Source organism: Petaurus breviceps, unplaced genomic scaffold (genome assembly GCF_028583685.1).
Source record: "Petaurus breviceps papuanus isolate PSGF00001 unplaced genomic scaffold, PetGlider_PUasm1.0 446, whole genome shotgun sequence".
Lineage (NCBI taxonomy): Eukaryota > Metazoa > Chordata > Mammalia > Diprotodontia > Petauridae > Petaurus > Petaurus breviceps.
In genome coordinates, this window is record NW_027186338.1 from 587,593 (window position 1) to 601,330 (window position 13,738).

The window sequence follows — 13,738 nt, forward strand, 5'->3', positions numbered from 1 at the left end:
GCTCTGCTATGTCAGCACGTCCATGGGGCATGGGAGATCTTTAAATCGCATAACCCTTACAGGGTATAAAAATTCATCTTGTCCTACAAGAAAGTAAGGGGAAAGGGGATAAGGGAAGGGATGGGGGCTGAATATATCAGAGGACAGACTGGGGTAAGGAGTAATCAGTACGCTTGCCTTCTTGGAGTAGGAAGTAGGGCAGAGATGGGGAGAAAATCTGGAACTCAAAATCTTGTTGAAATGAATGCTGAAAACTAAAAATAAACAAATAAATTCTTTTTAAAAAAAGTAAGGATGGGGCACATATAATTTAGTAGGAATATTTTCCAATGTTCATTTATTTAGACCTGGAAGGGACATTACAGGTCTCCTTCTAGTTCAAGTCCAAGATGAGGAATCATCCAGAGGTTTTGACTTGCCAAAGGTCACAGAGTCAGTAATCAGAAGAACCAGATTTTGAACCCAGCCCTCCTAAAAATCCAAGAATTTTTACCAGTCCTCCTATTTTTGATATGCTTTTTCTGACCATTTAAAATTGTCATTCACTTAGCTTTCATAATTACACACACACACACACACACACACACACACACACACACACATATTATTCTTTCATTCTGCCCTGGTCATTCTATATCACTCCTTTTATTTTTTGGAGTCTTTGTATTTGTCCTTCCTGATAACTCAATAACCAGCCATTCCTCAATCTTTGGGGACATACTTGCAAAGGAGAAGTAGGGAGCATTATTAGGTGTTTTTCTTAACTATTGCTGCTATATTATTTGTTCATGGGTTTTTTCATGTTGTTAATAAACATCTCGAGATATCAAACAATTTAGGACTAACTAGCTTGATCAGAGAATATGAATAGCTTTTTCTAACTAGTTGGACCATCATGCAGCTCCAGAACCAGGGAATGTTTGCCTGTGTTTTCACATCCCCATACATACTAAACTTTTCCATATTTGGCAATATGTTAGGTCTGAACTGAACTGAAATGGCAGAATTTGCAATTTATCTGATTATTAACCATATTGAACTGGTACTTTTTAAGCAGTTTTTGAACATCTGCATTCCATCTTTTTGAGAATTTTTCACTAATATCCTTTCCCACTTGTGTACTGGAGACAGGGAAATGGTATACTTATTTTTTGGTGATCTTTGGATGTCACTTGTTTATCAGTTGCAGTATGCAGAGAGTTTTCCACAAACACATCTTTTCTTGGAGTCGTAGATCTTAAGCTAGAAGAGATGGAGGACAAATGACTTGTCCAAAATTATGCAAGTATTATAAGTATCAAAGTGGGATTTGAACCTAGGTTCTTTGATTTCAAAATGAATTTTCTTTTTACTATACTTCTCTCCCTTTTAAAAAATTTTACACATATATACTTTGTTTGAGCAAAAGCATTTTTATTCCCAAAGAATTGACGTAATCTGTTTTGTCTTTTGTGACATTGTCTTCCCTGTGTCTGGGTACAAACTCATGCCCCAACCCTTTGATTCAATGCTCTTGTTTCTACCCTATATCCTAAGGAGTTTAGAGGAAAAAAATAACATACTACATCTACCCAAAAGGTTCACTTTGCCCTTCATGCTCATGGAGAACTGAAAGGCAGCATGGGTTCTCATCAGTTGGGAAAGGGTTGACTAATTCATGATGTTTAAATGTAAAGGAATATTGTCCTACAAGCCATGATGAGCATGAGGCCTTCAGGAAACAGAGAAAGATTTGTGTGAACTGATGCAAGTCAAAGAATAACAGGATTTACAAGTTCAAAGAGATAGTCCCATTGTAAGGTCTGGAATATCCCTGGCTGGAGAACCCTGTACCTTCCCCATAACCATGAGATGTTCTTTTGATGCCAAAGGAAGGGGCCACGGAGGTCTAGATTGATTATAGGCAGTAGTTTAATCAATCATTATGAATACTTACAAACAGGGGCAATCTTTGGTCTGTGGAGGCAGCCAGTCAGTTTTGTGGATCCTGGCTGAACAACCCCAAAATTCCCATGGTAATTATAGAAAACAAAGGAAAGAGGAGCTAGAGTGTGTATCACCACTGATTGATGGATATTTTTGATTTACTGCTTACCGTGTTTCCCCGATAATAAGACACTGTCTTAATTTTTTTGGACAGAAAAACACCAGAGGGCTTATTTTCAAGGGAGGGCTTATTTTAATGAACATTGATAGCAATTTTAATAAACAGGTAAATGTGAACAAAAAAATGTACCAGCAAGCAAATCACTGGGGAAGAACAGGATGACGCGCTCACTGCTGCAGCTCTGATTGGATGCAGCTCGGAGCACGGTGTGCGTTTCAGGGGGGGGCGGTGCATACAGAGGGTACCGTAATGTAGCGTGTAGCGCAAGGGATCAATCACCTTCACTACAGTAGCAATCTCAATAGGGCTTATTTTCGGGGGAGGGCTTATTTTAGAGGAATCTTACACAGTAAGGGGAGGGCTTATTTTCAGGATAGGTCTTATTATCTGGAAACACGGTAGTAATGAGTTTAGGAGTTCAGCCAATGCAATATCCAAACATAAGTTTGTATATTGATCATATCCTGGTCACAATATTCTTGTTTTGGCTTTCAGAAGTATCATGGTATCTCCTGGTCACAATATTCTTGTTTTGGCTTTCAGAAGTATCATGGTATCATAAGTTTTGACTAAGTTATGATTTGTAAACAGGTCACCATATTTGGGCTTCCACCTTTCACAGAGTTTAAGTTTGTATGGTTTTTTACTTATTACTGTATTTTAGGGCTTTTTCCCAGTTCGAACCCTACAACCCACCTGTGAAAAGCTGCCCATACAAATTTTCTGAATATCTTCCATAATGTCCCTAGGGCAGCTCTATCCTAAAGTATTTAGGGCCTTTTTCGGTACAGCTAGGATGATCTCATTTGTAAGCATAAACCACACAAGCAATATAAGCACAGATAGGAAAACAATGTAACCAATAAGAAAATCACCATAATTGAACATTTTTCATGCATCCCACCCCTGGGGAGGTGAAGGAAGAAGCAATGGCATTTGGGGATAAGTGGGTGAAGCTGAATTTCTGAACTTGGTTCAGAGACCCACAAACATGACTTGGGCAGTTTTACAGTGTATTTTGGGTATGACACTGAATAGGATCAATTACAAAATGGGATGTGAAGAATTTGATTTTCTCAATTTCCCCTTTTTTGTGAAGCAGAGACTTGTACAATGATGACCATCAAACCCCGCGCGCCCCTCCCCACCACGTCCATTTATTTAAATTTTATTTGGGGGCCCTGACTTCCAGCGCAGCTGTCTGGTCTCTGGAACATCTTTTCTTGGGGCAACCTGGAAAATGTCTTGTTTTCAGGGGCAACTCTTCAGGAGAATTATTTTTCTGGTTCCAGGTTGTTTGTAGAGACTCCTTAGATGTTCCTGCTAAAATCTTTTAGAAAACAACTTTCACTGACACAGCCACCCAATACCTGCGTATCCCTGATAAGGTTAAAGGGTAGAGGCTTCTTTTGTGAGCCAGGAAAAGAGACTGGAAGGCCGGGGCAGGCAGGGAGGCGGACCCCATCCCAGGTAGGGGGCGGGGCCGAGATCTAGGCATGCGCAGAAGGGGCCTCAGCTTCCAGACTACGATTCCCAGAAGACCGTAAGCCCTTCAGGGATATTTTTCCAAGCCCAAGGACGGGAGGACGGAACTTCCGTCTTCCACGTCACTTCCACCTAGTTACGTCTCCTTTTCCATGCTTGCTGCTGGCAGCTTCACCTCCTTGGTGCTAAGCTGAAGTGTGACTGGGTGAGGGGCAGCCGAGAGCGGCACCAGGCCCAGGAGGACACTGGCTGTGGGGGTGGGACGGGGTCGGGACCCCGGGGGCTGGTTGGGGACCTCATTGAGAAGGGGAGGGGCGTCCGCCAAAGGAGGAAGGAAGCCCCCAAGGCCTTACAGGAGTCTGGGGGCGTTCCGTGGGGGAGTCTGTGGGAGGAGCAGGCGGAGGCGGGTTCTAATCCTCCTTCCGTCACGACCGCATCTCTTGACCCTGGTCAGGTCCTACCCCTCCTGGCCTCGGTCCCTCCCTAGTGCCCAGGGTCTGAGGGTAGGTGCTCCCCGTGTCTGTCTACCTGGTCCTTGGTCCGGCCTTCCTTGTGGCTTCATCTCCCAGCATCCTCCGGGAAGCCTTCCCAGATGCTGCTGGGGCCCCTGTGCCTCCCTGCTAAGAGGGTCTAGTGTCTGTTTTCCAGTTTTGTCTCTAAAGAGAGATCGGCCCCCCCGGGAGAGAAATGACTGTTTACTTCTGCCCACCCCAGGACAGAAGCAGGGGCAGACCCCAGCCCCTCCTCCTCACCCCCAGGGCAGAACTGGGATTCCTCCTGCCCCCCCCCAGGGTAGACCCCAGCCCCTCCTCCTCACCCCCGGGGCAGAACTGGGATTCCTCCTGCCCCCCCCCCCCCCAGGGCAGACCCCAGCGCGGTCCCCGCTCCTCATGCCCACCCTTTTCTTCCCCAGCTCTGCCCTCCAGGTGGGATTTCGGAGGAGGAGGAGGGGATGGCTCCTGTACTGAGGCCCCTGCCCGGACAAGTGAGCACCGCAGGCGGTTTCCCGGGAAGACCGGCTCAGGTGGGAGGCTTTCTTTGTCCGATGGTATAATGCTGCAAATTGTGGGCATCTGGGAGCTCAGTGACACTGTAGACACTAATGTATCCTACACGCACGCAAAAAGGACCTTACGTTAACTTTTTTTTAAATTTTTAGCAATCGGGGTTAAGTAACTTGCTCAAGGTTACACGGCCAGTTATTTCTGGGTGTGGTGCTGAGCGCCTGAGCCCGGGATTCGATCTCCAGGTCGTCCCAACACTGGAGCCGGTACTCTTACTCTCTGAGCCACCTGGCCACCCGTAAGCAATTGGGGTTAAGTAACTTGCTCAAGGTTACACGGCCAGGTGTTTCTGGGTGGGTGCTAAGTGTCTGAGCCCGGGATTCGATCTCCAGGTCTTCTCAACATTGGAGCCGGTGCTCTTACTTGCTGTGCTACCTGTCTGCCCCTCGTTAACTTTTTTTTAAATTGAGTTCCAAAATTTTTTCCTCCCCCAATTGCCTCCACTACCCATTGAGAAGGCAAGGGATGGGACACCCATTTTGCATGTAAGGTAATGCAGAATATTTCCATATTGGCCCTGGTCAAAAAAAAAGTGCAAGAAAAATGAAAGTGAAAAGGAATATGTTTGAATCTGCACTCCAAGTTCTTCAGTTCTGTCATTTTATTTTATAATTAGACCTTTTGAATTTTCGTGGATTATTGTACTCAACGGAGTAGCCAAATCCAGTTGAGAATTTTTGCTGTTACCGTGTCTAGTCTTCTCCTAGTTCTCATCTTTCATATTTGATATTTTAAAAATTTGGGGAATAAAACAAGCATTTCCAGCTTGCTATTCCCAAGTTGTCAGGGAAATTTCCTTTTTATTTTCTGACTATAAAGTATTTTGATTTATTTGTTGCAAAACTGCTGCTCGTATCTTTTGACCACTTATCAACTGTGGAATGATTCAAATTTTTGTAGATTTGACAAAGTTCTTCATATGTTTTAGATATAGGACCTTTACCTGAGAAACTTTCTATAAATTTTTTCCCTTGGTTTTCTGCTTTCCTTCTGATCTTGGCAACATTTGTTTTATTTGTACAAAACCTTTTTAATTTAGTGAAATTTTTAGTTTTATACCTCACTACTCTTATCTCTTGCTTATTCATAAATTATTTCACCTATCCATAAGTCTGATAAATAATATGTTCCATGTACTTTTAATTTTCTTGTAATATCTCTTCTCTATCTATGTCATGTATCCACTTTGAGCTTATTCTGGTAAATGGTATAAGGTCTATGCTCAGTTTCTGCCATTCTGCCTACTAGTTTTCCCACCAGTGTTTAAAACAATGAATTTTTATCCCCAAATCTCAAGTCTTTATCCTTGTCACATGTAAGGTTATTAAAGTTATTTTCTTCTGTAAATTGTTTATCTACTCTGTTCCATTAATCTACTTTTCTATTTCTTAGCCAGTACCAGATAGTTTTGAAAATTACTGCTGTATAATGTAAAGTCTGCTTTTGCAAAACCTTCTTCTTTGACTTTTTTTTATCAGTTCCTTTGATAGTCATGACTTTTTGTTCTTCCAAATACATTTTGCTTTTATTTTTTTCTAATTCATGGAAATAATTTTTTGGTAACTTATTTGGGATGGTATCAAATATATAAATTAAGTAAAATTGTTGTTTTTATTATATTGGTCCTGTCTACTCATGAACAATTAAAATTCCTCCAATTATTTAAATTTTATTTTATTTGTATAAAAAGTTTTTAATAATTGTATTTATGTGGTTCCTGGGTTTGCTTTTGCAGGTGTACTCCCAGGTATTTTATACTATCTAAAGTTATTTTTGCTATCTCTTCTTCCAGGGTTTTGTTTGTGACATATTAGGAATGCTTATGAATTATGTGGATTTACTTTATAACCTGCTGCTTTATTGGTAGTTTAAACTAAAGTGAATCTTTAGGATTTTCCAAATATATCATCATATTGTCTGCAAAAAGATATCATTTTATTACCTCATTCCCTATTCTGATTCTTTCTGCTTTTTCTTCTCTTATTACTATTTTTTTTTTGGCTTTTTGGAGGGCAATTGGGGTTAAGTGACTTGCCCAAGGTCACATGGCTAATTTTTTTGTGTGTGTTAAGTGTTTGAGGCCAGATTTGAACTCAGGTTCTCCTGACTCCAGGGCTGGTTCATTCATTTGCTTTATTCATTGCACCACCTAGCTGCCCTCCAATTAATTTTTAATCTATGTTTCTTTGGTCCTTTATTAAGTATAATTTTTATTGCATTGTGATCTGAAAAGGAAAATTAATTTTTCTGCTTTTAACTATAAAATTTTTATGTACTAATATATGATCAGTCTTTGTAAAGGCTCCATGAACTGCTGAAAAAAAAAGGTGTGTTCTTTTTATTTCCATTCAATTCTCTCCAGATGTGGAATCATATCTAATTTATCTTAAATTCTATTCACTTCCTTGATGTCTGTCTTATTTATTTTTTGGTTAGATTGATCTAGTTCTGAGAGGGGAAGATAAAAGTCCCCGACTATTACAGTACTACTATCTGTCTCCACTTGTAATTTAATTTTTTTGGTAAAAATTTAGATGCTAGAGTATTTGGTGTATATCGATCCAGTATTGATAATGTGCATTCTTGGAAGATGGTGGCATAGGTCAGAAATTTCTAGGCTCTCCAGATTTCCTCCACAAACAGAGAAAATTGCCACAAAATGAATGGAGAGAATCAAGAATAAAGGGGTAAAGCAGTTTTCCTCTTAAAACAACTTGAGAGCTGCTATAAATATTTTAGAGTAAATAGGTCCTTTTACTTTTTCAATAATCATCTTTGGAAATAGACCGAGTAGTGGTATTGCTGGGTCAAAGCATATGTGTATTTTAATAATTGTGCATAATTTCAGATTGCTTTCTAAAATGGTTGGATCATTGTACAATTACATCAACAATGAATCAGTGTCCTAATCTCTCCACATCCTCTCCAGCGTTTGTCACTTTCCCCTTCTATCATTTTAGCCTGATACACAGGCTGAATGAAATGATATCTGAAGGTTGTTTCAATTTTCATTTCTCTAATCCAGTAATGATTTAGAGCATTTTCACATGGCTATAAATTGTTTTCATTTCTTCACTGAAAAACTGCCGGTTCATATCCTTTGACAATTATCAGTTGGGGAATGATTCGTATTCATATAGATTTGACAAAGTTGTTTATATATTTTAGATATGTGGCCTTTATCTGATAAGCTGTCTATAAAATTTTTCCTCCAACTTCCTGCTCTTCTTCTAATATGAACTATATTTTATTTATACAAAACCTTCTTAATTTAATCTAATTACAATTATACATTTTATACCTGACATTGCTTTTATCTCTTCCTTTTATTCATACATTGTTCTCCTATCCATGAAGTCTGATAGGTAATATGTTTAGCTTTTAAAAAAAAAATAATTACTTGGAGGTCAGGATCTTTTTTTTTAATTAAATCATATTTTGTGTATTATGTTCTCTTGTCTCTGCTTATTTTTCACTGTCAGTTAATGCATGTCTTCTAATCCTCAGAATTTTTCATATTTATCATTTTTAATTGTATAGACAGTGTTCTTCATATGCCATTTTTTTCTAGCTGTTCTTTACTGGTGAGAATTCAGTTTGTTTCCAGTTCTCTGCTGCTCCAAAGAGTGCTCTTATGAATGTTTTTGTGCGAAATCTCAGTTGTGGCCTTGGTCTGTTTATACAGAAAGGGAATTGGCAACATGATACTGTGAAAATAGTCCTGGATTTGAAGCCAGGAGGTCCTGGGCTCAAAGTACAATCAACCTGTTACTCCTCTTTTCACCTTAAGCAAGTCACTTTCTCTCTGGGCCTCACTTCCCTAATGTGTCAGATGAGAAAATTGGACTCTAAAGTCTCTTCTAGCTTTGTATGTATGAATTAGAAAGTAACGGTCCTTTAATACCCTTTTTAGCACTAAAAAGTTTTCACTTACTGTTATGTATAGGAGATTGTAGTCCCCCATGCTTGCCTTTGCTCTTAGGGTTCCAGGAGCATTGACCACACTCGTGTTCATTTCAGAGCAGCAGATTTGAAGAAATGCAGTGATTGGATGAAAAGAGGAAGGGAGATGCCTTAGTTGTGAAGAGAGCAGGATGATTGATCAAAGGGTCTGGGCTTGTTTATCCTGGAAGAGATGAGTTAGGTAGCTTCTTCAGCTATTTAATTTTCATTGTTTATTTCAGCAAATAAAAAAGAAATTAGCCACATTGTTGCTTTGGGTCAGAGGGCACAAACAGGAGCCATGGGGGCCCATGGTTAAAATCAACAACAACACCACATTTAAAATGAGTGTCATTGGAGCCATTTACAACAATGTGTTTATTAAGCACTTACCAAGTGCCAGGCACTGTGCTGAGTACAGGGGATACAAAGGATGGCACTAATGGTGCTTGTCCACAATGAGCTTATGAACTAATCAAAGAGGAATTTGTTTCTAAAAATTTTTATTTATTTACTTTTTAGTTTATGGAATAAAGCAAACATTTCCAAGACATAGTATAATAATAATAATAAAAAAAAGATTTCACATGAAAATCTGTTAAATACAACTTGATATTCCCAAATGTATAATAAGGTTTTCATGTAAATTTTTTTTTCCTTTCCCACTCATCCCTATAGATAGCTACCATTAGATACATGTGTGCGTATGTCTGTAAAATCATTCTATCCATACTTCCATTCATCAGGTCTTCCTGGGAGAGGAATTCTTAAGTGCCTGCTATATACCAGACAATGGACTGAGATAAAAATAAATAAATGAAGCAATCCCTTGTGGCAAGTGAAAGATGAAATAACTGAAGAAACAAAAGTTCAGCCATATCAGTTTATTAAGCAATGCATGGCAATTGCACAACAAACTGGGACCAGGCCTCTTCCTCAACTTAGGACTGGACCCTATGTATATAGGGGGAGATGTACTTTTATATGTTAAAAACAACCAAATAAAACCAGTTAATTAAAGACAAATAATACAATATTAGGTAATCTGATTTCTAAGTGGAGGAAAGATTAGGAACTTTCACTGTTAGGAGGTAGGGGACACAACAGGTTCAGTTCCCTGAACAGGTTCAGTTCGAATTCAGAAAATGAGGTGTTCCACTACCTGCAATTGTCTGTATACAAAGGAACATGGAAACAATAACTGATTTCCCAGTATGGGGCCACTTTTCAGATAAGATATATGGGTTGCTTGAGATACATAATTGGGAGAAAACTCATTATATCAGTCTTTTTGGATCTGACTGGGTTTCTGGTCAGCATAACCTAGGTCCTTAGTTAAGGGTCTCTTAAACAGCAGGTAGAGGTTTTCTGGTTTCCTACCCATGCAGGGCTTGGTTCAAACAATACAATAAGGTTTTCTCCCAGTTCTCACAATTGCATAAATTTTTCTCATAAGATAGAAGTTGGATTAGACCTATAATTGAAAAAAAAAGAATTGAGCTACCTCCAGAATTGAGTCACAAAATAGAGTAAGTGTGGTTGACCCAGTTGCCTCAATTCCCTGTACTACTTGCTGTTCTAATGCCCTCCATTTCCTCACCCTGCTGGCAAGCAGTTTACACTTGAACTTCATAACAGCGATAGTTGGGTAAGCATAAATGTTTCTGGTATTTCAGGAATCAGTGACATTCAAGGATGTGGCTGTGGAATTCACCCAGGAGGAGTGGGTACAATTGAATCCATCTCAGAAGAAGCTGTACAGAGATGTGATGCTGGAGAACTATAGAAACTTGATCTCTTTGGGTAAGAACAGCTACCCCTTTGGAGTCTTGATACTTTGACAACTTTCAAGATTTTAACAGTTATTGTTGGGCATACAAAAGTAAAATATTCCTAATCTTAGCTGAGAGAGAGGTTACTTGTGCTACCTGTTTCCAGGAAAAAAAGTCTTTGCTCAGTATCCTTGGAAATTGATTTCTTGATAACCTTGAGAAATGTATATTCCCATCTCTGTTGCTTCGATTGTAAGATTTTCTTTTGAATTCCATTGTGGATTTCATATATAGTGTTCCCACTGTCTAAGCAGGCAATGAGTCAAAAGAACTATTTTTTCCCAAGTCTTGTTCAGTAATCCATTCTGCCATAATATAAAATATCCTTCAGTGGTTCTTTGTACTATCCTTGAGGTCTTCTTAGCATGCTTATTTTTTTCTCAAAGAAGGCTTGAACTGGTTTTGAATTCTTTTATTAAATTTTTTTTAAGCAATTGGGGTTAAGTAACTTGCTCAAGGTTACACGGCCAGTTATTTCTGGGTGTGGTGCTAAGTATCTGAGCCTGGCTTCAATCTCCAGGTCTCGCTGAGCCACCTGGCCGCCCCTCTTTTATTAAATTTTATGGATGCTTTTTAAAAACATTTAATTTCTCCTTCCTCTGCCACTTAAAAAAAAAAGACAGAGAAAAACTTACTTCTCTCTCCAACCAGCCCATTGAGCCCCCCCATGGTTGAAAAAAAGAATCTCAAGACAAAATGAGCTAACATAGTGCCCTTGTGTAGCGCTAGTGGAATATTTACATTGCCCACAATCATGATAAAGACTGTGACTATAGGGGTGGCTAGGTGGCGCAGTGAGTAAAGTGCTGGTCCTGGAGTTGGGAGGACCTGAGTTTGGTTCCGGCCTCAGACACTTAACACCCACACAAAAAAACTAGCTGTGTAACCTTGGGCAAGTTACTTAACCCCAATTGCCCTCCAAAAAGGCCAAAAAAAAAAAAGACTGTGACTATAAATATCACATGATGTTCGTTTGTAAAATATAACTGATTCTCAATATACAGGACAGAATTGAAACATTTATTTAGATACCAGAAAACCAAATCCCAAAACCAGTAAGCCGATTCCATTTAATACCAAAGATATTCAGAAGCCATAATAACACTGAGAGCCACAATATCCTTCAGCCTTCCCACAAACCAATTCAAGGTCAATATTTACTCACAAATCTCTCTCTTTCCTTGCTTGAGCACCTCTTTCACCTACTGTCTCTCTGGCTCTGGCTTCCAGCTTTCTGTGGACTCTGCTTCCCTTCAGCAAACCCCTCCCACCAAGGCTCCATGTGACTGCATTCAGACTATCAGGGGGCAGAGTTTATCTTCACAGCAGGGGAGGTCTTCAAATTCCCATTCCCATTACATTTGGCCCCAAGATCTTTCATGTCCCTTACATAGCAAAAATACATTAACAGTAAATGAGACTTTAGGGATAACTGGTGGAAAAACTAGTGTCAACAGAACTTTGCAACAATGTAACAGGGATAATAGAAAAACTCTGAAAATAAAACAGTAGCTTAGGGTGAGGGCTTGGGCATAGGCACCCCATCCTTTACCCCTCGAATAAATGGGGCTCACAATCTTGGGGTAAGGGGTGAAGGTCTCTTCTCCAAAGCTACTTCAAGCTGAAATTGGATGTAGAGCTGTCCCTGCCCTGAGAGGTCCTATTCGAGAGGTCAGTTATTTAGCTGTCATCTGAAACTTGGTTGATGCCAGGTCCAGAGGTGGCACATCACAGTCATGGTTAGGGGGTTGCATCCAACTGTCAGGCATGTGCAGGTGAAGAGTACTGAGCCTGAAGGAAACAAATCGTGCAAACAAGTTTAATAAACAAAAAGCTAAAAAGAGACAAATATAGGATCAACTATGCCTCTGGAGTTCATGAACTCTCTAGCATAGCCTCATTCATGGTAGAATACATTAATTAAGGGTACAATTTGACAATCATCTTCTGAGTAAACAACAGCTACAGTATTGTCTTTACCATTTGCAATAATCTCCGCAACCTTTGGAACATCATCTGGCTTCTTCTTTACCCATATATTAGCTCCCAATTTTATTCTATTGGTTGAACCAAACTCTTTAGTTCCTCTGATGGTTATTTCAGAAGGAGGGTCAGTTTTCACAAGGAGTATTGTTTCACAAGGAGTAATAATCACTTGAACTATTATATCACTTTTACAAAACTGTATGGATTTTTCACCCAAATTTTGCAATGTCACAATAATTTCTCCTTGATAATTAGAATCTTCTGCTCCAGCTAATACATGTATACCTCGAGCTGCTAAACCTGATTTAGGTAATATCCATCCAAAATGATTTTTAGGGATTCTCATATATATCCCAGTAGAGATGTTTCTTATTTCTTTTCTATCCAACCAGAATCCTTCTAAACAGTGTAAATCATATCTTGCCCAACCAGGTGTTCCTGAATATGGTGCTGGTACATCTTGCCTCACAGTCCAATACTCAATATTTAGGATCTTATGTGTCTACTGTTTTCTGATTTGCAGATTTGGGATCATCATTCTGGCTAGAGGCATACTTTCTCCCAGTAGGCTATTTATTCAAATTATGTAAAGCAGTGAACAAATTATCTTTCCAATGTTCATATGGATTATTTGAACTTAACTTCCTTAATTGTTCTTTCAATAATCCATTCATTCTTTCAATTAACCCAGATGCTTGTGGATGATATGGAATATGATATAACCACTTTATATTATTTAATATACCATATCTCTTCATTTCATTACCTCCAAAACGTGACCCATTTTCACTTTGAATCTGCATTGGGGTTCCATACTATAGACTTATGAGATCTAGAGTTTTACAAGTGTTTTTCTGGGTTGCATTCGTATAAGGACAAGCCACTAGTACACCTGAATAGGTGTCAACATAAGTACATATTAATTTGCATCCTTTATCTTGGGGTAAGGGACTGTGATAGTAATGGCAATTAAAGATTCCCCTGTATTGGCTTGGTTTTCAAATTGATTGTGTTAAAACCCAGAGTTTGTTAATCCCACCTGTGGGATGGGCTTGTTGATGTGAAAAGAAAGTCCTGAACTGGGAGGAGCTGGTGAGGTAGATTTGGAGAGACACTAGAGAGAGGCGGAAGATCTTTTTGGAAGCAGCACCTCGTGGAGAGAGAGAGACTAAGAGAATTGCTGGTGGCCGCTTTGAATTGCCCTGGACTTTTGAGACCTGCCCCCTGAGCTGCCAAGGACTGAGGAGACATGGCTGTTTTGCTGGTACTTTGTCTGTCTGTTTTGATGTTGTTTTGCCAGATTTGTCCACTGGTGAAAGACA

The 13,738-nt window shown here is 39.5% G+C and overlaps 1 pseudogene; it reads left to right on the plus strand.

Annotated features, from left to right (window-relative positions):
* The first annotated feature begins 3,676 nt into the window (after positions 1-3,676).
* LOC138171480 (zinc finger protein 420-like) overlaps positions 3,677-13,738 on the plus strand; it is a 26,017-nt pseudogene continuing 15,955 nt past the window's right edge.